General features: G+C 39.0%; 1 protein-coding gene across 5 annotated transcripts in view; it reads left to right on the top strand.

Moving 5' to 3' along the window:
- The window catches only part of HUWE1 (HECT, UBA and WWE domain containing E3 ubiquitin protein ligase 1), a 154,756-nt gene that overhangs the window by 2,625 nt on the left and 124,755 nt on the right, over positions 1-27,376 (top strand). For 3 of the 5 annotated variants that reach the window (XM_063634804.1, XM_063634805.1, XM_063634802.1), the window contains exon 3: positions 3,905-4,042. The gene's annotated coding sequence lies outside the window, so the exon portion shown is untranslated. Of the gene's footprint in view, positions 1-3,904; positions 4,043-4,823; positions 4,903-6,537; positions 6,627-8,263; positions 8,395-27,376 lie in introns of those variants that run through there. The other 2 variants (XM_063634803.1, XM_063634806.1) reach the window with 2 other exon arrangements.

Raw genomic sequence — 27,376 nt, 5'->3', positions numbered from 1 at the left:
GCTGTAGCTACTTCGGCTTTGGTGGGAGGGAGGAGGGGTCTGGAAAGGGCTGGGCTCAGGCTTTTCGCGTCCGGTAGAGGTTCTCGCGGGATCGCGCGGAGGCGGCGGTGGCTCGGTTACTGACTGCAGTAGCCGCGGAGGCGGCGGCAAGGTCTTCGGCTCGTGCCGTTCTAAGCCGGAGAATTCTCGCGGGAGCGGGGTTACGTCCTCGTGGGATTCGTTGGCGGTGGCTGAGGTAGCTCGCGGGTTGGGGGGGCAGTGACTAGGGTCGGTCCGCCTGCTGTTAAGATGGCGGCGGAGGCTGATGTCTGTCCGGCCAGGACCCAACACAGAGGTGTTGGCTATCTGCCTTTATGACGCCTCTGAGGTACCCAGCGTTAAGGAGGTGACGATTGGCGAAACGCCGGGGTGCTGGTGAACTAGACCTGAGGCGAAGACCACCTCGTTTCTAGTCCGTTGAGGCGACACCATTTCCTGGGCCTCGGCCGCGTGTGGGCCCGCCTTTGCCCCACCGATCGGTCAACGCCTCCGTTGTCGCCGCCGCAGTGGGCGGATTGGGAAGGGTGGGAGGGGAGTCTGGAGTTCGCTGGAGAGTGGGGTTGGGGGTTAAATTGAACGGTGGGAAAGAGGAGCAACCAATGAAGACTGTCCCCTTTCCCCTACCTTTTCTGCCGGCCAGCCTCCGTTCTCAGCACCTCCGACGACCCGGATGAATACGCTGGTTTTTCTCGAGGTGGGGTCATCTTCGCCAACTCCTGCGGTTTTAGAGCTAAGGCTTAGGGGTCAAGCAGTAGTGTCACTGGTGTACTCCTCCTCCTTTCCCCACATCCCTCCTAATTCTGTCGTCCCATCTAATCTTCATCTACGTGGATAGTTGAGACTCGTATTTAAGGGAGGGGGGAGTCAAAGCTTTTCTCTGTGACTCCTTCCCCAGTTCTAAATTCGAGTTTAGCCTGAGTCCCCTAGCCCGCCCCGTCTCCCCCTTCCATTGGTCCCCTTGGCGCAGGCGTTGAATAGAGCTTATCCTGTTGCCTGCATTTACTCCATCTTTGTGGATGGAGCCATAGTAGCCTTCCATTTCCTCAAGTCTTCATGTTTGTATGACTGATCTGGATTTCTTAGCTCTGCATGCTGCTAAACCACTGTTAAGCGAAACCATGAACGGGTCGGTGGTTGGATATTGCAGTTTAAGTGGCCTTTTCGTTTACGGCCATTAGCCTTCCCTTCCTCATTCCTCCCCCTCAGAAGGCTGTAGAGGATAACTCTCCAGTAAACCCGCTTTCTGTCTTCCCTCTTCCATTTCCCCTGCAAGCCTGGGAACCGCCCCTTTTCCCTGCCTTGCTCTGAGTTGCTGGAGCCTCTTGGTCTGTGGACATCTATTTTTGCTGCTGAGCACCTCTTACCTGCTTCTCACTTCTTAATCTTTCTATCCCCCCACTCCCCGTACTCCTTTTCCAGGAGCTGAATCCCTTAGAAGGAAGATAACCCTCCTCTCAGGCTCCACTACATTTTACCCCTTCCATTTACTAGAAAACAGCATTGATTGTCCTGCCCCTCAGTCTGCCCTGTTCTTCTTTATTTCCTCTTCCCCCCCATGCCACCGTTACTATAGGCAGTTAATTCCCTATCATTTGTTTCTCCTTTGTAGATTACATGTTCAGCATTGTTTTCTTTTAGCCCCAGTGTTGCATAGATTGAGGAGATACCAACATTCCCCAGTCATAGGCGGCGGCCTGGTATGGTGGAATTAATAGTGTGTGTTTTGGGTTTACATTGAACCTTGTGACTTTGGGCACATTTTCAGATTCTCAGTTCATCTATATAATGGGGGTAGTTGTGCTTACATTAGAGGATTGTTGCTAGAATTAGTTTAAAAAAAAAAAAGTAAAATGTCTAGCTCATGGTAGGCACATAATAAATTAGGATTACTTTTTGGTGTAAGAATACATTGGTAGATGTACTTGTGTCATATGCTACTTTTATGACCTGGGAAAGAATGATAGATTTTTGTTTCCTTAACTGTACATTCTTGCTGTATTTCTAGGCCAGATCTATAACTTTTATATTTTTTTCTCATAGGCCAAACTTTTTATCTCCAGTGGTTCATGATGTTTGAACGTGATTCCCACTCTTTGTTTCCTTCTAATGGTCTAGGAATTTCAGTGCGTAATCACTGTCCTGGAATGACCACCAGCCATAATGTTCCTGTCAAGAACCACACCCAAGTGTTCTACCTTTTGGAAGGGGTGCTCATGCCCTGCCTACTCATTTCTTCCGCTCCTTCAAAGGCAGTCTGTCCTGTCATTCACTCTACAAAAGTAATTTGGTGCCATGCATTTCAGAGTGGTAAAAGGAACTTCTGTTAGCTAGTTTTCAAGTATTCATGCTACTTTTCCCCTCCCTCATTTGTTTGGTTCCTCAGATCAGTGTGGGGGTCTGCTATTTGGCATCTTCTTACCTGAGCAAGATAATTCCTATCCGAGAGAGAAAGATCATTTGGAATACCAAACTTCTTTTCCATAGCAAATTACTGCTGGCTCTTTAATACACTACTTCCTGTTGTGTTATTGCCATTTCGTATTTTCTAACGTACTTATTAAACATGTGACTATATTTGACTTGGAGAAAGTTTTCCTTACTGTCTTTTTTTTTTTTTTTTTTTTTTAAGATGGAGTCTTGCTCTCGCCAGGCTGGAGTGCAGTGGCATGATCTCGGCTCACTGCAACCTCCGCCTCCTGGGTTCAAGCGATTCTCATGCCTCAGCCTCCAGAGTAGCTGGGACTACAGGCGCGTGCCACCATGCCCAGCTAATTTTTGTATTTTTAGTAAAGACGGAGTTTCACCAAGTTGGCCAGGATGGTCTCGATCTCCTGACCTCATGATCCACCTGCCTCGGCCTCCCAAAGTGCTGAGATTACAGGCTTCCTTACTGTTAATGTATTGATCAGACCAATATTAAAATGTAACATTTTACAATTTTTTTTTTTAACTAATTCTAGCAACGACCCTTTAATACAAGCACAACTATCCCCATTATTTTACTTCGGCTGGGTGATGGGAATTGAAGTAGAAACATGGTGGTGAAAAGTTTACTAGGATTTAAAATTTACAGGAGGTAACCATCCCACAATTAGCTGTATGTGGACTCTAGTTTTGAACTTCAGGGTCTGCTTTATTTAATTTGAAGTGCTTTGTAGGTAATAAAATTTTCTTCCATTTTCATTGGAGGGCAGGAGATCACTTTCTGTTTTGAGATTTTGCATTGGTGCATTTTACAGTGGGTTAAGCAGTGATCACAAATTTATTAAACCTCAATTTCAATTTGAGCCTTATTGAGCATTAGAATAAATCTGGGAATGATAATCTAGGTGTGACCTAAAAGTTTAGTTTATTCTAGGTAGATCTCTGAGAAGAGAGGAAGGAGTGACAATACCAAATAAAAACTTTGTCTAAGGTTCAATGGCAAAGTTCAACCTGAGTTGCCAGGATGTTTATCGTTTGTCTCCCAGTATGGCCAAAAAGCATGTATGAAGGTGAAGAATAATTTTTATATGTACAGTTTTTTTTTTTTTCATAGAAACAATAAAATATATCCTTAGTGTTAGTTTATATTGAGAGTATAAACTTGTCTAAAAAATAAACTGTCTTCTGTAATTTCATTTGGGTTGAGAACTGAATTTTCAGGAATGTTGTCTAAGCATTAGAAATATTGCAATTGTTGGTTCTGAATTCTTCAGTTACTTCTCAAAGCAGGTCCTAAAAAATGCAAATAGATATATAAGGACTGTTGCTTTAGAAATAATAACTAGTTATGTTTGAACATAATAGAATGTTAACCCTCCTCACACACCCTAATAAATGTGTTGTGTATCTCACTCCTCTCCCCCAACTTTTTTTTTTGTAGGTCCTCCAGTAGCCTGACCTGAGTGGGTTAGTGATCCAGAGAAACCAGCAGGCCAACTTGGTCAGGAAGGTTCGGGAAGCTGTTGGAGCAGTGTGGGGAATTTCCCACCAGGATGAGTATGATTGGCTGTGATTTTAGGTTAGTTTTTGTAAATCTTGTGGGAAGTATTTGTATTTTACTTCCTGGAATGGAGATAGTAGGGGTGGATGTATTCCCATTCTGTAATTGAACTACTTTGGTTTCTTCCATTCTCTGGATCTGATGTGGTACTGATTGCTTCTTTTGTTAAAGTGGAGCTTATTACTGAATTAAAGGGAATTGTTTAAATGAATGATGTCTGTACATGATTTTTTAAATCACCCTAGGCATCGTTCAAAAAATAAAATTGCAAGGCATGATGTCTAACCAGTTCTTATTAAAGAGTTATGAAAAATTTCAAACATGCAAAAATTGAATAGTATAATAATCCCCCCACTTACCCATCACCAGCTTTAATAGTATCAGCTTGCACATTCTATTTCATCTATACTTCTGTTTTTTGTTTTTTTTTTTTTAATTTTTTTAAATTGAGATAGGGTTTCGTTGTGTTGCCCAGGCTGGTCACAAACTCCTGGGCTCAAGCCATCCTCCCTTCTTGGCCTCCCAAAGTGTTGGGATTACAGGCGTGAGCCACCATGCCCATCCTGTTTCATCTGTACTTCTAACCACTGCCCCCCTCAGTGGATTATATTGGAATAAATCTCTGTCATATTTATTTGTAAAATACTTGTTTGTATTTCTAAAAGGCAAGGGCTCTTTAAATATAAGATCAAAACTATTATCACAACTGAAAAAATTAACAGATATTTTAAAATATCAAATTTAAAATGTTCGGATTTCTCTGATTTTTTTTTTAAGCTTTGTTTTTTTTCTTTTACAGTTTGTTTGAATCAGGATCCTGAGAAAGCACATTTATTGCAAAGCATTGATACAGCCGTTAAATCTATTTTAATCTGCAGGTTCTGTCTTTTGTTTTTTTTTTCTCCCAATTTATTTGTTGAAGAAATTGTCCTATATATAGTTTCCCGCCCCCCATATTTGGGGATTACAGCCCAGTAGGGGTGTCTAACCCATTCTTGCTAAAGACCCTGGAGGACCCATTATAATGGAACAATGGCTATAATCTCCTGTATCCTAGTTGGAGTTGATAGTGCTGTCATAGGCACTATCCTAAAATAACTAGTCATGGATTCCTTTTTCTGTGGCAAAGTCTGATTTGATACCTGACTTCAGTTCCATGTCTTGGCCTTGCTCATTGCTCCACGTGAAAAGTAGGCCTCCTGGTGGAAGAAGCTAGTGTTTCCTAATGACCTGATTGTGCCTTTGGGGTTTTTCATGCATGGTTTCAATTTCCTAAGGTGATTTAGTTATTTTTATACTACTTTATAATGTTGCTTTTTATTCTTTTGATGTTAGTATCTCAGCTGTTCTGACCCATAACTTCTAAGCTATTAAGACCTAATAATGAGTTCCTGGCTGTCATACAGTTCTTGAAATGGCAATACTAAAACAATTTTTGAGAGCTTCTACTTACATCTTCATTTTCAGCTATTATACACAACCTTAGTTTTCCTACTGTGATTTTTCATTTCATTTCATCTGAAATTTATGTTTCCTTAGCATAAAGTCCTTTAAGGACTTTTAGGCTGCTTTATAATGATCTCAGTATTTATAAGGTTGATATTCATAAGTACTTGGGCTTTTGGTGTTTTGCCGTATTATTCTTTGTTTCCTCAATGACTGGTTACTAGATGTTTATATACGTTAATGTCAGGAATAATTCAACTTTCAAGTCGTTTGATGTTTCATAGATGTTGTTAAAACTTGATGTACTTGTTGACCAGCTTGGTCTTCTGGATATAGAAATCCTTTCAGGTAGTGAAGAAGTGGCTCTATGAGTAAAACAACTGTAGGTTTTGTTTGGGCTGTTAACCTGAGCATTTTCAACTTTTAAGTTCTCTTTAAAAGTTTTTAGTCGTTTGGCTTTAAAAATTACAGCTGGTGGCATAGAATGATCCCATAATGTGATTTTACAGAAAGTTGGAATGTTTTAATTTATTATGAATGTACCATTACGTGGAGATTGGGACTGTAGATCTGATTCAGTCTGGATTGCTGATTGAACTAGATGAATGTTAAAATTCTTCAACTCTGAGATTCTGATGGTATAATCTTAGGTATTGAAAGACAGCAGTTTTTCATTTCAGTAGTTGTTAAGTAAATGGTGACTAAAAGCAGGGAGATGAATTATTCTGGAATGACCTTTCACTATAACCGTTTAGATTTAAAAGATTGGTGAGTCTGAAGATACTGTCATGAATTTATGTACCACCTTTAGCACAACCCAGCTTTTAGGTCCTTGTGATTAGATATCAGAGATAATTGCCCCAGAAGTGCTTGGGTATATTACATTTGGTGGCTGTTTATGTTTTGGAATGATTTTGGAAGATTACTTTGGGTACATTATTTGCTATGATTATTTTCTTATATTCCTGTCTATTTTATAGTGAGGCATATTTCTCCTGGTCTTTCTTTTTTTTTTTTAAACTTCCACTATTCTTTATTACGGCATTCTGACAATTGAGTTCTTACAGGTGGAAAGACCTTTCAGCACAGCGATTAAGAACATGGACTCTGGAGCTAGATTCACAGAGTTCAAGTTCTGACTCCCATTTCTTACCAGGTGTGTCATGTTGTGCAAATTACTTAACTGCTTTGTGCCACACGGTCCTTCATCTGTAAAATGATGATAATACTGCCTGCCTTATAGAGTTCTGAAGAAGTTTAGCTGAGTTAATGCATATAAAGTGCTTAGAACAATGGTTCTGAAACTTTAGGGAACATCAGAATCACCTAGAGGGCTTCCTAAAAGATGGCTGGTCCCCACTCCCAGAGTTTCTGATTCTGTAGATCTAGGAGGGGCCCCAGATTTTGCATTTCTGATAAGTTCCCAGGTGATACTTCTCTATTTCCTGCGAATTGGCAGCTGGATCTAGAGGCTTGATAAATTTCAGGTTCATTCCCTTTGGCAAATATATTGCGGGGGGAGTGTTCATTCACAACATTGATTATGTTATGATGACTTGAATTTTTTGGCTCCATTAATTTGTTGGGGGGGGCTACAAAATGGTGATGTTCTGATGCTATCATTTTGTTTTCATCTGTTAGCTGGAATAATTTTATGTTTCCCCTCATCTTTTATTTGGTTACTCAGCAATATAGTTTATATAGGAAGAGCAGGATAAATACTCAATTTTTTAAAACATTGCTTTCAAGATGATGAATTGGTTTCCTGTCATCTTCAAAAGGTTACACATATAAGTGTATATATAACTATGCATCCATAGATGTAAACATTTGATGGGTTTCAATACATTGCAGTTCTGATCCTTAGCGAAGTTCAAATTGTCGCACTTGTGGCTAGTGGGACTCTCTTAAAGTTGGCTCCTGATTCTTACTGACATGCTCTCTAGTAGTCTTTGATAGCTTCCTTGCTATCTGGTATGTCAAGATGTTTCCAGGCTCATTCTTGTGCATTTCTGCCCCAGACCTGGAATCAGCTAATGGGATTAAGATAAAAGGTGAAGTCAAAAGAAATTCTGTTTTTGCCAAGGGTAGCTTGGAACTTTCTATCAAGTTCCACTTTTCTCTTTCCACTTAACCTCCCTAGCCTGCCTCTTCATTCTTCTCTAGAGTTTAGGTGGAAAGGTTTGAGAAGCCTCGATAATCATAGGAAGATCATGGAGCCCAGGCAGTTCCGGATTTGGGGCCTGGCCACTTACTAGGTCTGTCAGTTTGGGCAAGTTAACCTATGTCAGTTATAGGAAGATCATGGAGCCCAGGCAGTTCCGGATTTGGGGCCTGGCCACTTACTAGGTCTGTCAGTTTGGGCAAGTTAACCTATGTCAGTTATGATGTGGAGAAATACCTTATTCATATGGTTATTGGAATGAAAGAGAAAATGTAAGGTGTTAGTACATGGTAGGTGATCAGTAGATGGTAATTTATTTAATGTACTATTTCACTTAACTCCTTCAGCAGCTCAGAGGTGGGCAGTCAGGGTGGTGAGAATAATGGCCATTTAACAAAATGTGTCTGGACCCTTTAGGTCTGTGTGGGATCATCAGTGGTGAGGCGGGATAGGGTTTGTTCTTGAGTTATTTTGGGTCTGAGACGTCGGCCAGTGATAACTGAATGTTCCATAGAGCAGTTTTTCACTTTGGAACTCCTTAGGAGTCACAGTTATACCCTCTGAAGGGTCTTAGCCAGTTCTGTAATGTGTATTACGTTGGTTACCTTGATCTCTCTCCGTCTATACAGGCCCCTCCTATTCAAGGTGTTCAAGGTTCTGTTGTAACCTTAGTAACCTATAATGAGTCTTCCTAATTGTCATCAGTATCACCACTGTTAACACACTTGAGCAGCACCATACGTGGCAGGTCAGCAAACAGGTAAATCTTATTTTTATAAACATTACGCATAATATCTAAAGTATAGTATGTGGCATGTAGTAAGTGCTGCTCAGTAAATGGAAGTCATTGTTCAGTTTTTAGCTTAATATATCTTTTTTTTTTTTTTTTTTTAACATTTACTGAATGTTGCTAAGTATAAGAAGTAAGGGACATAAAATGAATGAGACTTGGTCTCTGCCCTTGAGAAACTCACAGTCGAGTTAAGGACTGTGAGATCATGTTTAAAGTTCCTTAGCCTTTTCCTTTGTGTCGTCATTTCTTCCCCTGCACTGTCTGTGCATGATATAGCCTGTCCATTGTTTCTCACAGCTTTCCTAATTCTGTGTGCCTCCCCAGCCTTTGAGACTGCTGATAATGTGAGAAAGCCAACAATTGTCTTCTATTAATACAGGGTAATATCAAGAAAAACCTTTGGGCCAATATTGGATTTCAGAGTGGCATGTGCAGTTGACATTACAATACCAGTTTATAGTCTTTAGATGGGCCTATACACCTGGGCTCCAGCCTCTTTCCTGTGCCTTTAAACTGCCTTATTTCCATCTTTCCTTCCCTATACCCTACCGTTAACGTACTTGGTACATAAAAATAGAAGCTCCCATACCCAGGTAGTGATCAAGTATGTAAAGAGACAGCTGTACTTCATATAAACTAGGATTCAAGTGGGCCTAGGGTGTAGCACTAAATTTCCATTCTTATCTATAAAACAGTAATCGGAAAGCCTATTTCATAGGTTGCTGTGAGCGTTAAAGCGAGATGATGTATTTTTAAATGCTTATAAAGTACGAAGATAAGGTCATTATAATTTATATAAAATACTTAGTAGCTATGTTACTTGGGGCAAATTACCTCATCACTGAGCCAGTTTGCTCATCCTTTAAATGAAGATGGTGATATCTCATTCATTTAACAAATCTTTATTGAGGACATAGTCATTGCAGCTACATCCTGAGAATACAAAGATAAGTGACTGGAGAATGTAGGACAGTGTGGTCTAGGGGAAGGAGACTTGCAAATCACACAAAAGGGTCAGTATGGTAATATGAGGAATGAACAAAATGTGCTATAGCAGTTTACAAGAAGGCATCAGAGAATGTCACAGAGTTTTGTTAGGGTTAAGCAAGATAAATGAAAAGTACTTCATGAATTCAAAAATGCTATACAAATAAATTAGTTAAATGTATCCCAAATGAATCAATAGTCTCAACCATTATTGTTTTATTTCTTCACAAGACTTACTCTTTAGACACATTTATTTCTTTGAGCTAGATTTTATGACCTCCTTAAGGGTAACCTGTAGTAGAGTATCCTGAAAGTAATGCTTTTGTCTAAAAGGATTTTTTTCATCCGTTGTATCATTTTCTAGTTTTTAATCACTGAATTCAGGAAAAACTAGAAAGTGTGTGCATATTTGGGGAGGAGATATACATAATTCCACCACAGTGTTTAGTCACTGTTAACATTTTGATATATTCACGTCTTAATGATAAGGGTAGTATTTAAAAAATAAGAAATCTAGTAGGAAATTTTAAGGATAGGCATTTCCCAGAATAGGAAACTAAAAACGTCCACTAACAAGAAAGGGTACTGAAACTAATAATCAGAAATGCAAATTTAAATAAGGTCATTTTTAGTCATTAGATTGGTAAAAAGTAATTTGATAATATCAAGTCATCGTAAAAGGTATAAGGAAGAGTCTGGCCTTATAATACTGCCTACAAGTGGCGTAAATTGATACAGCTATTTTGGAAGTAATTTTGGCAAGTTGCAAGAGAGTACATACTATGTGATGCTATTTATGTTTTAAAAAAACCATGGCAAACTGACGGCTTTATTTGGGAGGAGGGATCATGGGGAACTTTACCTTTTTCTGTAATGTGTGCATTTCTACTTCTGAAAAATATACTGAGAAGTACAGAGAATAATACAACAATCCCTATCCCTGCCCCCACTCCAGAATTGATCATTTTTAACATTTATTTTTGCCTTACATTTTTTTGTGGAGTTGGAAGTAACACAAGTTGAGTGTCCCTAATCCAAAATTCAAAATGCCCCAAAATGAATTTCAACACGATGCCACAAGTGGAAAATTCTACACCTAAGTACTTAACACTTTGTTTCATGAGCCAGAATTATTAAAAATATTGTATAGAGTACAACGAACATTATTTGGGTGATGGTTACACTAAATGTCTAGACTTCACTACTACACAATATACCCATGTAACAAAACTGCACATGTGCCACCTAAATTTATACAAGAAATTGTGTAAAATTACCTTCAGGCTGTGTGTATAAGGTGTGTATGGAACATGAATGGATTTCCTGTTTAAACTTGAGTCCCATCCTCGATGTCTCACGATGTATAGGCAGATATTCCAGAATCTGAAATCCGAAATCCTGCTGGTCCCAAGCACTGGATAGGAGATACTTAACCTGTATAGGTAAACAGGAGATACTTTTCTAATACCCAGCATTCCCTTCCCCCCCCTACAATGAGTACGATGAATTGCTTGAATTTTCCTACTGTGAGAATGGTATAAATTATGAATGTAAGTAAAAGTTCAAAACCGATGTGGCCACACAAAAACCTATTATTAAATAATATTAAATTTGTATATTATTTTAGAGTTTGTAAGAAGCATTCTGATTTTAGTAAGAATGGGAATAGAACTTTTTTCGTTTGCTCATTTTCTTGTTAACTCTTGTTTGAAAAGATTTTCCTGAATTTGTTTTTAAGTAATCTTCTTCATGACTGTAGAATTATACATGGCTTATTGTTGAAAAATACAGATAAACACGAATTTCCGCAAACCCCAAACTCACAGATAAAATACTCTTAACATTTTGGTGTGCTGTATCTTCTTCAAAGGCTTTTTTTAACTGCTCTGTAGCCATATTATATATTTTTTCAGAAATGCTCTTTTTAAAATGTAATTCATTACCTCCCTTCCAGCTTTCAATTTTGTATGAAAAATTTCAAACAAAAATGCTGAAAACATAGCACAATGAACATCTGTATACCATCAGCTGGATCCAACAATTAAGTATTTGCCATATTAGATTTATATGTACAGATGTGTGTTTAATTTTTCTCAACATTAGAAGTAAGGATGACACTTTATCCTTAAATCTTTCAGCTGCATGTCTTAAGAATAAGGACATCTTGGCCGGGCGCAGTGGCTCACATCTGTAATCCGAGCACTTTGGGAGGCCAAGGTGGGTGGATAATTTGAGGTCAGGAGTTCAAGACCAGCCTGGCCAACATGGTGAAACCCTGCCTCTACTAAAAATACAAAAATTAGCTGGGTGTGGTGGCACCTGTAGTCCCAGCTACTCGGGAGGCTGAGGCAGGAGAATCACTTGAACCCAGGAGGCAGAGGTTGCAGTGAGCTGAGATCACGCCACTGCATTCCAGCCTAGGCGACAGAGCGAGACTCCGTCTCAAAAAAAAAAAAAAAAAAAAAAGTAAGGACATCTACAAAACCACAATACTATTATCATGCCTAGGGAGTTTATTTTTTCTTAATATTATCTAATATCCAGTTCATTTTCTCAGTTGTCCCCAAACTGTCTTTTTTTCCAAGCTGTTTTCTCCAAACTAGTGTAGAAATGGTACTTTTAAATTTCCTCTTCCCACATATTGACCCCTGTTCCATGTCTTTGTCATTATGTATACTTCTGTAGCATTTTTATTGGCTACATTGTATTCTATTGTATGCAGAATTTATTTAACCAGTTTGCTTTGTTCACACCTTTTGCTGTGTTCATACTTTTCCCTCAGTTGTCCCCAAACTGTCTTTTTTCAAGCTGTTTTCTCCAAACTAGTATAGAAATGGTATTGTTAAATTTGCTCTTCCCACGTATTGACCCCGTTCCATGTCTCTGTCATTATGTATACTTCTGTAGCATTTTTAATGGCTACATTGTATTTTGCAGTATGCAGAATTTATTTAACCAGTTTGCTGTGTTCACACTTTTTTGGTCCCAGTTTCTCATGATTTTAAGTAATGCCTCCTAACATACAGGTAATTCAGCATTGAGTAAATAAGTGTTGAATGTAAGAAAGAAGCATAGGTACTTCCTAATAGATAAATATGAGATCCATATTTAATATTTTTAATTTTTTATTTCCATAGGTTTTTGGGGAACAGGTGATATTTGGTTACATGAGTAAGTTCCTTAGTGGTGATTTGTGAGATTTTGGTGCACCCATCACTGGAGCAGTATACACTGAACCCAATTTATAGTCTTTTATCCCTCACCCCTTTCCCATCCTTTCCCCGAGTCCCCAAAGTCCATTGCGTGACATCCATATTTATATCCTTAAGAAATTTCTACAACTGGAATGCAAAAATGTAAGGCTTTTAATATTCATTGCTAAATTGGCCTTTAGAAAGGCTAACCTTGCATTTTTCACTATGATATGTTTAGTATATGATCCATCATGATTTACAATATTGTAGCACGTCAGGATAAGCCTTGATAAATCAGAAGAGTATAAATCTGGATATAGCCACTATCATTGTTATAGATGGCTCACTGCATATATACACGTATACATATATATACATGCATGTATATACATATATGTATACGTGTATGTATATACATATATGTATACGTGTATGTATATACATATATGTATACGTGTATGTATATACATATATACACATACACGTATATACATATACATACACGTATATACATATACCTACACATATATGTGTATATGTACGTATACATGTATGTATATACATATCTATGTATATACATATGTATACGTACATATACACACGTATATGGATATACGTGTGTATACGTACATATACACACGTATATGGATATACGTGTGTATACGTACATATACACACGTATATGGATATACGTGTGTATACGTATATATACACACGTATATGTATGGATATACGTGTGTATACGTATATATACACACGTATATGTATGGATATACGTGTGTGTACGTATATATACACACACGTATATGTATGGATATACATATCTGCTGCCATATTTTTCCAGGGGCTTGTTTGACTCTTCTACCTTAGAGAGCTTTGCAGTTTGTTAACCCAATCTGGAGTCCAGGTCCCTGCTCCTTACATTTCTTTAAATATCTTGGTGAGACCAGCCTTAAAAGGAAGTATAGTCTGGAGAGATGCAGACATCACTAGAAGATATCCATTTACGTAGAGAATTTTAGATTTTGCTTTTAAAAAGTAAAGACAGGCTGCTTTTGCGGGTGAATTCAGATCTCCCTCTAGCAAATTACCAACAGCTTTAAAAGGGTAGTCTTCATGTCCAACAGAAAAGCTGGATGATACCCTATATTTCCTATTATCCATATCAAACTCCTTATTTTATAGGCCCAGTTGTGGGAGTAATGACATATCCATGGCTGGATAGTGGTGAAATTGAGCGTCAAACCCAGGTTACCTAGTCCAGTATTGTTTTCACTATGTTTTATCTCTCCTTAAAACTGAACTTTATTTCTAAATGTGTCATCTGTAGAAATACAAAGTAAGTGGTCCTCTTCCTATGAGAAAGTTACTCCCCAAATAGGGGAATTTTAAAGTAGAAAGTTAACGTGAGAAAGGCAAAAATCCAAAGAAAGCTCAGTTTCTTTGCCCTTTTAACCGTAGTTATTACTTTCTGACATGAGATCAACTTGGAGCTCTTTCATGGAACGGTTCAATTTGGCCATGTGTTTTCATGCATGTATGGATGCTATAAATCAGTAGATGAGACTGAATTTCCTGCTTGTAAAACTATTTCAAATTAAAGGGAGGCTAAGTCCGTCTTATTTTCCCTTCCTTTTTTCAACTGTTTTAAACTGTAACATGTTTGCTATTTTTAAAAAGATTGAAACAAAATAAATAATAGTTTACACCTTTTAGCATTATAGTTAAGTATTATTGTGTTAAGTATATGCTATGTTAAGTATTTATATACTATGTTAAGCTTTTTATGCTGAAGTAATGGTGTGAAGTAGGTGTGTACTTTTTATTTTCATCCAAATGGTTAGCCAGTAGCTCCTGTTTTTCTTCCTGGCAAAGTCTATTTGATCTTTAAAAATATTCTCAGCTTAAAAGTGAATTATTTGCAGAAGTGTAGTTTTATTTTTTAAAAACCTAGGAATTTGTGGCAAGTAGAAAACTAGCATGGTTACTTTTAGCTGTTCAGTTTTTGAAAATAATTCACATTGTTCATGTTTAATATTTAACATTTGTCTTAGACTGAAGGCAAAGTTACACAGATAGTGCTTTAAGGGATCTTAGTTATTGTACTTCCATTTTACATTATGTTGGAAGCCCAGAATGTCATAAGGTCTTAAAGCCAGTTGGTGGCTGAGAACTAGAGTACCTTTGCATACTTCACTTTCATTTCTAGCAAGCATCTTTCGTGTAATAGATATGTTTTAAAGCAGTAGATTGTTCAGAATTGTCTGGTTTATTTAAGAACATTTGAAATAACTATGTGCCAGGCTGTGTGGAGCGCTATTACATTTACTCAGACAGCCATTTTTTTTCTATATGTTGGGACACCTTTGTTTTTAAAGGCTTTGTTTTACAGCTTTCTTATCAGTGAACTAATTTGATCCTCATAACAAACCTGTGAAGTTGGAATTCTTTTCAACATCCTGGAAAGAGTTTGCTGCCAGGTTGATAATTGCTATAAATAACTTGTCTTTTAAACCGTGCAAAAGAATCTGTGTCTCCATTCCTTCCAAATTCATTTGAACCATCTCAAAACAGTTGAGACCCAGTTAAAATTTTTGATTAAGTGGCATGGCCTGCACATTATTTAGTAGACTATTTACCTTTTGCAGAACTGTATAATTTGAGAATGAGACTGGAGCCTCCCAATCTCATTGTCATCAACGTAGAGTTTAAGTTGTTGGTTGTCTGCAGTTACGGCTAACAGTATGGAGATCAGTATATACTGTATGTTCTTCATATGCAGGTAACGCGTAGAAAGATTGAGAAGGCTAGCTCTTTCACACATGATCAGATCTATATATCTGTATTTCTATCTTATCAATCTGTAGAATACCTAGCATAAGGTTGCTGCCTTTAGATTAATCTGGAGCCAAAAGAAATAGAATGAATAACAATACGGCTTACTCTTTGCTGGGCACAATCCTATGAGATAGACTTGTTTATTTTACAGAGGTGACTGGACTCAGAGATGTATGGCAACTTGTCTAAGATCACACACCTAGTAAATGGAATTTAGGCCCAGGTCTGTCTGTTTCCCAGGCTTTTCCATTATGCTGTTGTCCTTTACTTCATTTTTACTTTTCTTCCAGTAGTAGTCTTCAGCCTCTACTTTTTTTTTTTTTTTTTTGAGATGGAGTCTCGCTTTGTTGCCCAGGCTGGAGGGCAGTGGCATGATCTCGACTCACTGCAACCTCTGCCTCCCGAGTTCAAGCGATTCTCCTGCCTCAGCCTCCTGAGTAGCTGGGACTACAGGCGTGTGCCACCACGCCCAGCTAATTTTTGTATTTTTAGTAGATACGGGGTTTCACCATGTTGGCCAGGCTGGTCTTGAACTCCTGACCTTGTGATCCATCCACCTCAGCCTCTCAAAGTGCTAGGATTATAGGGGTGAGCCACCGTGCCTGCCCGGGGAGGTTTGATCTTTAGAGATGCTGCTTGTTTCTCTGTAAACCCAAGGACATGAGAGAATTGGAGCTGAATAATGCAAAAAGGGTGGAATTCTGTTTCTTTGGTATCTGGTACCATCTTTATTGTATTTGACAGTAGTCTATCATGTGGCTTTGGGAAAAAATACCATATACCTGTGTTTCATAAATGAAAGGGAAATTCTAGGGAAAACACTGTCATGGCTGAGCAGACAGTGTTTTGACTTTCTTTAGGGCATTGGTTCCTAATGTTCTTCAGGTCATAGATCCTTTTAAGAAGCCAATGAAAGCTGTTGACTGTCTTCTGGGAAAAAGACCAACATATGTAAAATTTCCCATAGAATTTCAGGGTTTTTGTAGTGGTCATCCTTCAGTATAGGATGAGGAATTCTAAAGATTCCTCTACACTTGTTTTTCTCTATATGTCATTAAGATGTCTAAATTGCTGTGTTGTTTGTTCTTGTATTTCTTAGTACAGGCGTCCACGACTTAACGATGGTTCAACTTAGGATTTTTTGACTTTACGATGGTGTGAAAGCAAAATGCATTTAGTAGAAAGCATACTTGAGTACCCACATAACCATTTTGTTTTCCACTTTCAGTACAATATTCATTAAGTTACATGAGACATCGAACATTTATTATAAAACGGGCTTTGTCTTAGATGATTTTGCCCAACTGTAGGCTCTAATGTAAATATTGCAAGCATGTTTAAGGTAGGCTAGGCTATGATGTTTGGTAGGTTAGGTACAGTAAGTGCATTTTTGACTTAGATATTTCCAGTTTACCGTGGGTTTATTGGGATATAATCCCATCATATGTTGAAGAGCAACTGTATATATTTTTCTAGACTTATTTTTCTACACCATGGTCAAAGGGGTAAGCTTGGCTAACTGTCGCTTTTGCTTAAAGATATACTCTGTATTATGCAAATTTAATAATTTATCTTCTGTGTTGATCTTATAATTGGTTGTGTTTTTAGCCTTTGGGCATGAGGAAGTTGTAATTCTCTTTTTTTTGTGTATTGACTTCGTTGCCTTTATATTACGATTGCTTCTAATCTATTTTATTTTTGATTTTTTTCCTTATTTTCTACATTTCTGTACACCTGGCTATCTGAGTATTCATCTCAATGCCCTGCATATAGTATGTTTATAATTGTTGAATGGAAAGATGAAGGTTAAATGAATCTAAATTTTTTTTTTCAGTTCACCAAGAGTTTAATGTGACTTGGATTTTTTTTAGTTTTGTTAAGCATTTACTGGATAGTTATTCATTTATTAATCTGCTATTAACAAATGACAGTTCATATGCTGGTACAGGAATGCAAAGATAAATATGATACAGTCCCGCTCTTGCAGAACTCAGTATAGTGGGGAGACTGTCAGGTAAGTAAGGAGGTGTGCTGATTGAGGATCAATATGCAGGATATAGTTGGGGCTAAAGCATGTGGGGAGCTGAGGGAAATATTATGTAGTATCATAGTACTGGTAAGAGAGGTAAGCAGGGACCAGGTCCTGGAGGTCTTGGATGCTGGTTTAAATAAGGAGTTTGTACTTGATGTAGGTAGGTTTTGAGTTTTAGGGAGATTGCTCTGGCAACAATGTGGAGGATAGAATGGAGGGATCCAGCAGGAAAAAGTCTCACTTTAAAATAACTTCAATTTATGAGACTTTTCAAAACATATACAAAAATAGAAAAAAGCATAATGAACACCCATGTAACCGTCACCCAGCTTGAACAGTTATCAACACAGGGCTATTGTTTTATGTATACCCCACTCCTCCCCTCTATTTTTATTAAAGCAAGTTCCTAAGTCACAGAATGGCAAAGCATATATTTAATAATAATCTAATGCCATGGCTCTCAAGGCTGGCCTGTGCTGCCAAATCACCTATACAGCTTGAAAAAAATAATCCCCACTTCAGACCTACTGAATTAGATAGTTCTGAAATGCCTGTGTGGTCAGGCATTTTTAGTTTTCAAAATAAGTCTCGGGTGAAGTAAATTATTTTTAAGATAATTTTAAAATAACTTCTGACAAATGAAAATATTTTCCTGAACTCATTGAATGCTGCCTGTGGCCCTTCTGGGTGAAATTCACCTATTCGATAAGGGCAGGCTTTTCTTTTAAATTTTTATTTATTTTTTGTAGAGATGGAGGTCTTACTCTGTGGCCCGGGCTGGTCTCGGGAAAACTCCTGGCCTCAAGTGATCCTCCCACTTCAGGCTTCCAAAGTGCTGGGATTACAGGCATGCAGCCAGAAACTGACAATTCTTAAGGTGTAGACTAGGAATATTCCAGAGCACCAATTTAAAATGTGTAGACAAGGAGTCTGTTCCTCTCCTGCTTAATTTGCTTAACTTACACTTAGGCATTGCTGTTTTTATTTTTTGTTGAGAATACCAAGAAGGGCTCCTTAGCATGCTGCCATTTCCTCTCTATTGGTAAAATTGATGATCTGCAACTTTGGTGAGCCATGTTTGGTTGCCTAGTTCTTCTGATGCCAGTTTCTCTAAGTAATTGGGAGTATCTGGGAAGGATAACTCCCAGATCTGCAGCTTCCCCGGACTGTTTGAGTAGAGGATGTGGCAGGAGATGTGTTCATACCATTCTCACGTCCAAAGTCAGTGTTGGAGGTTTCAGATTCCTCTTTCTTAGTATCCCTCCCTGCCCGTATTTTCTTTGCTTAAGCATAACTGCAGTGCAGAGAAACACCCAGAGCCAGCATAAACTCTTAATCTGAGGTATAGTGTGTTTTCAGATTTTAAATGAGAGACTCCTTCAAGGTATTTCTGCAAATAATTTCCAGATTTGTCTTGGGTGAGTAAAGGCTATTTTTCAGTTGCTTTATTATGACACTTTACTGTCAGTGCCCAGTAAAACCTAGGTTAGCAGTTCTCAGGGCACTTGAGAGTCATGTTTTATCTGGCTAAGGATAGGGAGACTGGTGTCTGTCTGTAGGAGAGGGGTGTAGCAAGGTGGGCTGTGCATATAGACATTATATGCAAAGTAGAGTTGTGGAACAGATTTGGGTTTGAATCCAGGTTTTACAACACTTACTAGGTATGTGGCCACTCTCAGTAAACTGGGCGCAGTCTTCATCTCCAAGGATTAAAGATAATGCACAATAGGTATAGAGTAAGTGTTAGCTATTGTTTTTATGATCATAAATGTTTTTCACAATATTTGTTGAATGGATATTAATGTATTAATAGATAATCAGAAACCAGATAGGATGGAAAGGCCTGACAATTATGTGGTATCCCCTTTAACAAATCATCATCAGTGACACGTATGCCTCTATAATCAAATAGTGAATAGCAGGCTGGATTTCAAGATGCATCTTACTGCTTCTTGACATGATGAATGCTTGGGGCAGCTCTCACCTGAATTTACCTTCAGAGACTGTAAGAGGCAAAAGGAAATCGTTGCAAGGCAAAAAATAAAGTATTTTGCTTTATGGTACTTTGGAGTTTAGTTTTCTCCAAGCATTTTTTAAGAACTGCCATAATGCTTCCATGATTTCTATGGGGATTTTAGGTTCATTTTGATTCATCCCCACTCCCATACTTACATGCAACATCTCTTACCTGCTAATAATCAACCAAAGTGCCTCCTGTGTGCCAAGCTCCAAACACCAGAAGATGTAGGGAAGAAGCTCCTAGAGTAGGCAGCAGCTAATCTAAGGCATTTGTTTAGATGGTATTCTTAATTTGGTGCATGTCCTTTGGCTCAGGGGCCAGTGTTTTCTTCCTTAAGGACAATTTTAGGCCTGGCACAGTGGCTAACGCCTGTAATCTCAGCACTTGGGGAGGCTGAGGCCAGGAGGATTGTTTTAACTCAGGACTTCGAGACCAGCCTGGACAACATGACGAAAACCCTGTCTCTACAAGAAATATAAAAATTAGCCAGGCGTGATAGAGTGTGCCTGTGGTCCCAGCTACTCTGGAGGCTGAGGTGAGAGGATTGCTTGAGCCTGGGAGGTTGAGGCTGCAGTGAGCCAAGATCGTGCCGCTGCACTCCAGCCTAGGTGACAGAACGAGACCCTGTTTCTTTAAAAAACAAATTACAAAAGGAAATCTGATTATAAATGGATCCATGATTTATAGGAAATTTGGAAGGATCAGAAAAGCATGAAGCATAAATAAAACTATGTGTTACCCTGCCACCTAGAGGCAACCATTAGAGGCCAACTACTACTAATGTGTATTTCTTCCCTTCCGAGGTTTTTTTTTAAGTAAAAAAATCTCATTAATAGAGAAGTGATAGGTACAGAGTGCAATGTAATCACATATGGTGGGATATCCAGTCAAGATTTGAGGGATTCGGGAGAGGATTGTCCAAATTCTGGATAGTATTCTGTTCAAACCTGCATAAGTGCTTATTATATTACTGTGAAATAGAGGCTAAATGGTCCCCTACCCCCAATTTTCAAAGGGATTCTTACAGTTATCCCCTCTTTTCAAGACAATTTGCAGCCACTTGAGAACATAAGCTAGTGTCTTTATTTACCTTTTCCTCTACATTTCGATGACCCCATAATTCTCTGCTTCCATTTACAGCCAATATATATATTTTTTCCCCCGAGACGGAGTTTCACTCTTGTTGCCCAGACGAGTGCAATGGTGCAATCTCGGCTCACTGCAACCTCCGCCTCCCTGGTTTAAGCGATTCTCCTGCCTCAGCCTCCAAAGTAGCTAGGATACAGACATGCGCCACCACACCCGGCTAATCTTTTTGTATTTAGTAGAGACGGGGTTTCACCATGTTGGTCAGGCTGGTCTCAAACTCCTGACCTTGGGTGATCCACCCGCCTCGGCCTCCCAAAGTGCTGGGATTACAGGCGTGAGCTACCGCCCCTGGCCCAACATTTTCAAAAGAGGTTTTTACACATACCATCTATGCTCTCTCACTTTCCATTCATTCCCTGACTCTAGTCTGGCTTCCATTCCCTCCATCCCAATGAAACAATTGCTTGTCAAATTGTCTCTATTACCAATTTCAGTGGACATACCTCATTTTGACATTTGATGCAGTTCATCACTCTTGCCATCTTTCGTCTCTCGTGATAGCATAATTAGCTAGTTTTGCTCTTTCCTCACTGGCCTCTCCATTGCTGGGTTTTCCTTCTTTCCTTACCTTTACACTTTTATTGTATTGTATTTTTTTTTTTGGTAGAGACGGGGTTTCACTGTGTTGCCCAGGCTGGTCTCATTCAAGGGATCTGCCCTCAGCCTCCCAAAGTGCTGAGATTATAGGCATGAACCATTGTACCCGGCCCCTTCTTTGCCTTACCTTTAAATGCTATAGCAAATAACTCAGTTGCGGGCCTCCTCCTTTCCTTCTTTGTAAGCAATCATCTCCAGACCCATGGCTTCAAGTAATATATGTGTGCTGACAATCACAGATTTTATTCTTAATGCATACGTCTTTCCTGAACTCCATTCTACAAATATTTGCATACCTATCATGTGGAAGATACTGTGCTAGGTGCTGAGAGCTTAACATCGTAGAAAATCAAACCAGTAATTACAATTGATACTTGTTATGAAGGAAATTGGAAATAAACTGGGTGCTATAATAGAAAAATTACAGTGGGACCAACTTTAGGTGGGTTGTCATGGAAAGCCTCTCTGGGTCTTAGTTTAAATGTTAGTTCCTCAAATGGAACTAGTTGTGGGAAAGGAGGGGTGGCAAAAACATTCCAGCGGCGAACTTAGAAATTAGAGTGTTCCAGGAACTAAATGGAAAGACTAATTACACAGTTGAGGAAACAAGCATAAAGAGGTGGATTTGTCCATGGTTATGCAGTGAGTAAGTGATATAGCAGGGATTCTAGCCCAGGTTTTCTGAGTCTGTATTCTGATCTAGTGTGTCTCAAACTTGATCATATGGATCACCTAAGGATCTTGTTAAAATGCAGGTTCTGACTCCTCACGTCTAGGTGGGGCCTGAAATTCTGCAACTTTTAATAACTCCCAGGTGATGTCAGTGCTGCTGATCCTTGGACCACACTTGATTAGTAAGGCTAGTCTTCCACTACATCCAACTGTTCTTGAGCCAGATTTGGGAACTACAGGTGTCCTCTGCCCTTAAACTGATTCAGTATTGAAAGTCATTATTTTTAAATATTATCAACTGGAGGTGATTACTATAGAATATGAGTCACGCTTTGAGTGGCTTCCCTCAGGATATTTTAGTTGTATACACTTGTTCTGCAGGTAAACTCTACAAAACCAAGATTCAAACCTCAGGGGTATAAGGAAAGGTTGGGGGAATAAGGAAGTGAAAAAAAAAAATTAGATAAAAGTATGGAAGTAATGGTAATAGATACGGAAGGTGATTCATAGTAATTCACTTGTTTTCTTGAAGTTGGCTATCTTTCTAACCTAAGTTTAGGAAAAAATATTTATTGTATATAGAGATTGCTTGGTGCCCTGAGTTCTGGTTCTGACCCAACAAAGGCAGTAGGCCATTTCTAGGAATTTGTTTCAAACTAATTTATTTTTGTTGAAGGATTTTTTTTTAATGTAATAGGGTTTTCACCTGATTAACTTCTAAGAGGTAGAACTCATTCCTCAGTTACTGTTCCTTTCATTAGTGAAATTACAGCATCTCACCTTCTCATCTTGGGCCCTAGTTTCCTCTCTTGGAGTAATTTTTTCAAACAAATAGGATTCAGCAGTCTAGAAGAATCTGTCACAAATTTTTATTCTTATCTGCCAGTATTTTGTAGTAATAAAACTGGTTTTAAAAAAAAAGGTGAGGCTGGGCGCCGTGGCTCACGCCTGTAATCCCAGCACTTTGGGAGGCCGAGGCGGGCGGATCTCAAGGTCAGGAGATCAAGACCATCCTGGCTAACACAGTGAAACTCTGTCTCTACTAAAAATACAAAAAATTAGCTGGGTGTAGTTGCGGGCGCCTGTAGTCCCAGCTACTTGGGAGGCTGAGGCAGAATGGCGTGAGCCCGGGAGGCAGAGCTTGCAGTGAGCCGAGATCGCGCCACTGCACTCCAGCCTGGGCGACAGAACAAGACTCCATCTCAAAAAAAAAAAAAAAAAAAAAAAAGGTGAATAGCATGTTATTAAAGCATGGACTTGGTAGTCAGACCTGGATTTAGATCTTGGTGCTAACATTTACTGACCAAGAAAGGTACTTTTTTTCCCTCTCTCTTACTTCAGTTTTCTATCTGTAAATAGAGGCAAAACGACTTGAGTGGTGAGGACTGTATGAAAGAATATCATATGAATTCTCTAGGTAGCATGTCTCAAACTGTATTCTTTGGAATACTTCAATTGGACTTTGAGTAGATGCCACTTGAGAAAATGGTTCTGTGCGCTAATAAGCCTCCTTTACCTAAGATGTCTTCGAGCCATTAATAATGTCAATTAGCTATGTGACTGCCCTAGTGGAAGAGAAATTCTATCTATAACATTTCCCAAATTACAGGACTCTTGTCTCCCTTTATAGAGCAAGACATTTTAACACACTTTGGGGAACTCCAGTCTCAATATTGTCTGGCTTGTAATGGACACTCAGTAAACATTCCCCCCTCCCACCGTTGAAACCAGTTTTAGAAATATGAGAACACAACAACTTCTAAATTTTTAAAGTTGATGTCTCATGGACAGTGATGTCTTGGTTTTTTAAACTACAAATGTTTCTTGCAGTAGAATTATAGACACCAAGGTAGGATTGCACTTGTTATCGGGACATTTGTGTGTGTGCATTCATATTGGCTGTGTTATTTTATTGGGTGCATCAAATGCTTACACTTGGGACTTAGAGTCTAGCGCCACTCATGCAAATAACCTGAGATGATTTAGAATTATTATGCCACCAGCATAGTTTCTAGGCATCCAGAGTCTTGTGTTGGCAGCAGAAGTACCCCAAGCTAAGCTGTTTCCGTGGGGGGTCCTTGGCTGTAGTTCCAGGCTCCCTAGCTTCCTTGGTTCCTCTTAGTTTTCTGCACGTGGAGCTCTAGCCTTCTGTCAGTTCTGTGAGCTATCAGATACTCTCCAGTAAGTTACTTGGCTGCATTAATTATCCAGTCTTTCTGTAGTTTACAGACACTTGACTAGTATAGTACACTAGGTCAAAACAGCATTAGAGCAAGTTGCTTATTTGTTTGAAGATTCATCAGTGACTCATCTGCATTAAAAAAGTAAAATGGTTGTGATTTGCTTATTTCAGTGCATAAGTTACTCTGTGCTCTTGTTTTGGAGGATTGTTTTTTTAAAATAGACTTTATTTTTAGAGTAGTTTTACATTCCCAGCAAAATCGAGCAGAAGGTACAGAAATTTCCCATATACTGCCTGCCTCCACACATGCATAGCCTCCCTTGTTATCAGCATCTCCCACTAGAGTGGTACACTTGTTACAATTGATTAATCTACATTGATACATCATTATCACTCAAAGGCCATAGTTAACATTAGGGTTTACCCTTGGTGTATACTTTTGGGGTTTAGACACATAATAACATGTGTCCACCATTATAGTATCATACAGAGTAGTTTCACTGGCCAAAAAATCCTCTGTGCTCCACGTCTTCATCCTTCCCCACTAACCCTCCTCAACCACTGATCTTTTTACTGTCTCTATAGTTTTTTCTTTTCCAGAATGTCATGTGGTTGGAATCATACAGTATGTAGCCTTTTTGGACTGATTTCTTTCACTTAACTAATATTCATTTAGGTTTCCTCCATGTTTGTTCATGGCTTGATAGCTCGTTTCTTTTTAATACTGAATGATACTCCATTGTCTGGATGTACCACAGTTTATCCATTCACCTACCAAAGGACATTGTGGTTTCTTCCAAGTTTTTTTTTTTTTTTTTTTTTTGTGAGACGGAGTCTCGCTCTGTCGCCCCAGGCTGGAGTGCAGTGGCGCGATCTCGGCTCACTGCAAGCTCCGCCTCCCGGGTTCACGCCATTCTCCTGCCTCAGCCTCTCCGAGTAGCTGGGACTACAGGCGCCCGCCACCAAGCCCGGCTAATTTTTTGTATTTTTAGTAGAGACGGGGTTTCACCGTGGTCTCGATCTCCTGACCTCGTGATCTGCCTGCCTCGGCCTCCCAAAGTGCTGGGATTACAAGCGTGAGCCACCGCGCCCGGCCTCTTCCAAGTTTTGACAATAGTGAATGAAGCTACTATAAACATCTATGTGCAGGTTTTTGTGTGGACATAAGTTTTCAACTCCTTTGGGTAAATACCAGGGAGTATTGATTGCTGGGTCATGTGGTAAGAGTAGTTTTGTAAGAAACCGCTGAACTGACTTCCAAAGTGGCTGTACGATTTTGCATTCCCACCAGCAATGAATGAATGTTCCACTTGCTCCACATCCTCACAAGCATTTGGTGTTGTCAGTGTTCTGGGATTTGGCTGTAGTGATATCTCATCATGGTTTTAATTTGCATTCCCATGGTGCCCTATGATGTGGAGTATCTTTTCATATGTTTATTTGCCATCTGTCTGTCTTTGGTGAGGTGTATGTTAAGGTCTTTGGCCCATTTTTAAATCAGCTTGTTTTCTTACTGTTGAGTTTTGCAAATATTTTCTCTCAGTCTGGTTTGTCCACTTATTCTTTTGACAGTGTCTTTTACAGAGCAGAATATTTTACATTTAGGTCTGTGATCCATTTTGACTTAATTTTTGTTAAACATATAATTTCGGTTTAGTTTTTTTTTTTTTTGCATGTATATATCTAGTTGTTCCAGCATCATTTGTTGAAAAGACTATCTTTTGTCCATTATATTGACTTTGCTTCTTTGTCAAAGATCATCAGTTGACTATATTTATGTGGGTCTACTTCTGGGCTCCCTAATTCTGTTCCATTGATTTGTTCATTCTTTTACCAGTACAATACTCTTGCTTACTGTAGTCTTATGATAAGACTTGATTTTGGGTAATGTAGGTCTTCTGACTTTGTTCTTCTCCTTTGATATAGTGTTGGCTGTCGTGGATCTTTTGCCTCTTCATATAAATTTTAGAATCAGTTTGTCAATATTCATATAATAACTTGTTGAAATTTTAATTGGAGTTGCATTGAATCTGTAGAGTTGGAAATGACTTAACATTTTGGCAGTATTGAGTCTTCCTATCCATGGACTTGGAATATCTCTCCATTTAATTGTTCTTTGATTTCTTTCATCAGAATTTTATAATTTTCCTTGTATAGACCTTACACATATTTTGTTAGATTTATATCTAAGTTTTTCAGTTTTGGGATGTTAATATAAATAATATGTTTTTGATTTCAAACTCTACTTGTTCGTTGCTGGTATATAGGAAAGCAATTGCCTTTTTTTTTTTTTTTTTTTTTTTTTTTGAGATGGAGTCTCGCTTTGTCGTGCCAGGCTGGAGTGCAGTGGCGTTATCTCGGCTCACTGCAAGCTCAGCCTCCCAGGCTCATGCCATTCTCCTGCCTCAGCCTCGCGAGTAGCTGGGACTACAGGCGCCTGCCACCACGCCTGGCTAATTTTTTTGTGTTTTAAGTAAAGACGGGGTTTCACCGTGTTAGCCAGGATGGTCTCGATCTCCTGACCTTGTGATCCGCCCACCTCAGCCTCCCAAAGTGCTGGGATTGCAGGCATGAGCCACCGCGCCCGACCAGCAATTGACTTTTGTATATTAACCTTATATCCTGCAAACTTGGTGTAATTGCTTGTTAGCTCCAGGGTTTTTTTCCCTATTCTTTCAGATTTTCTGCATGTATGATCATGTCATCTCTGACAAAAAGACAGTTCTGTATCTTCCTTCCCAATCTTTATAATTTTTATTTCCTTTACTGCTTTAGCTAGGACTTTCAATACAGTGTTGGAAAGCAGTGGTAAGAGAGGACATCTTTTACTTTTTCTTTTTCTTTTTTTTTTTTTTTTTTTTTTTTTTGGAGACAGAGTCTCACCCTGTCGCCCAGGCTGGGATGCGGTGGCACGATCTCAGCTCACTGCGATCTCTGCCTCCTGGATTCAAGCAATTCTCCTGCCTCAGACTCCTAAGTAACTGGGATTGAGGGATTTTGCCATGTTGGCCAGTCTGGTCTCGAACTCCTTACCTCAAATGATCTGCCCACCTAGGCCTCCCAAAGTGTTGGGATTACGGGCATGAGCCACTGCACCTGGCCTTTTTTGTTTGTGATTATTTAAGGGGGAATGCTCCTAGTTCCTGACCATGAAGATATTAGTTCTAGCTTTTTTTGTAGATATTTTAATCAATTTGAAGAAGTTCTCTATTCCTAGTTTACTGAGATTGTTTGACTTTTTACTGTTGAATTTTGAGAGTTCTTTATGTATTTTAGAT

The sequence above is a fragment of the Symphalangus syndactylus genome, chromosome X, assembly GCF_028878055.3.
Source record: "Symphalangus syndactylus isolate Jambi chromosome X, NHGRI_mSymSyn1-v2.1_pri, whole genome shotgun sequence".
Lineage (NCBI taxonomy): Eukaryota > Metazoa > Chordata > Mammalia > Primates > Hylobatidae > Symphalangus > Symphalangus syndactylus.
Note: the sequence above shows the minus strand (reverse complement) of the source record. Positions and strands in the feature narration are given on the sequence as shown.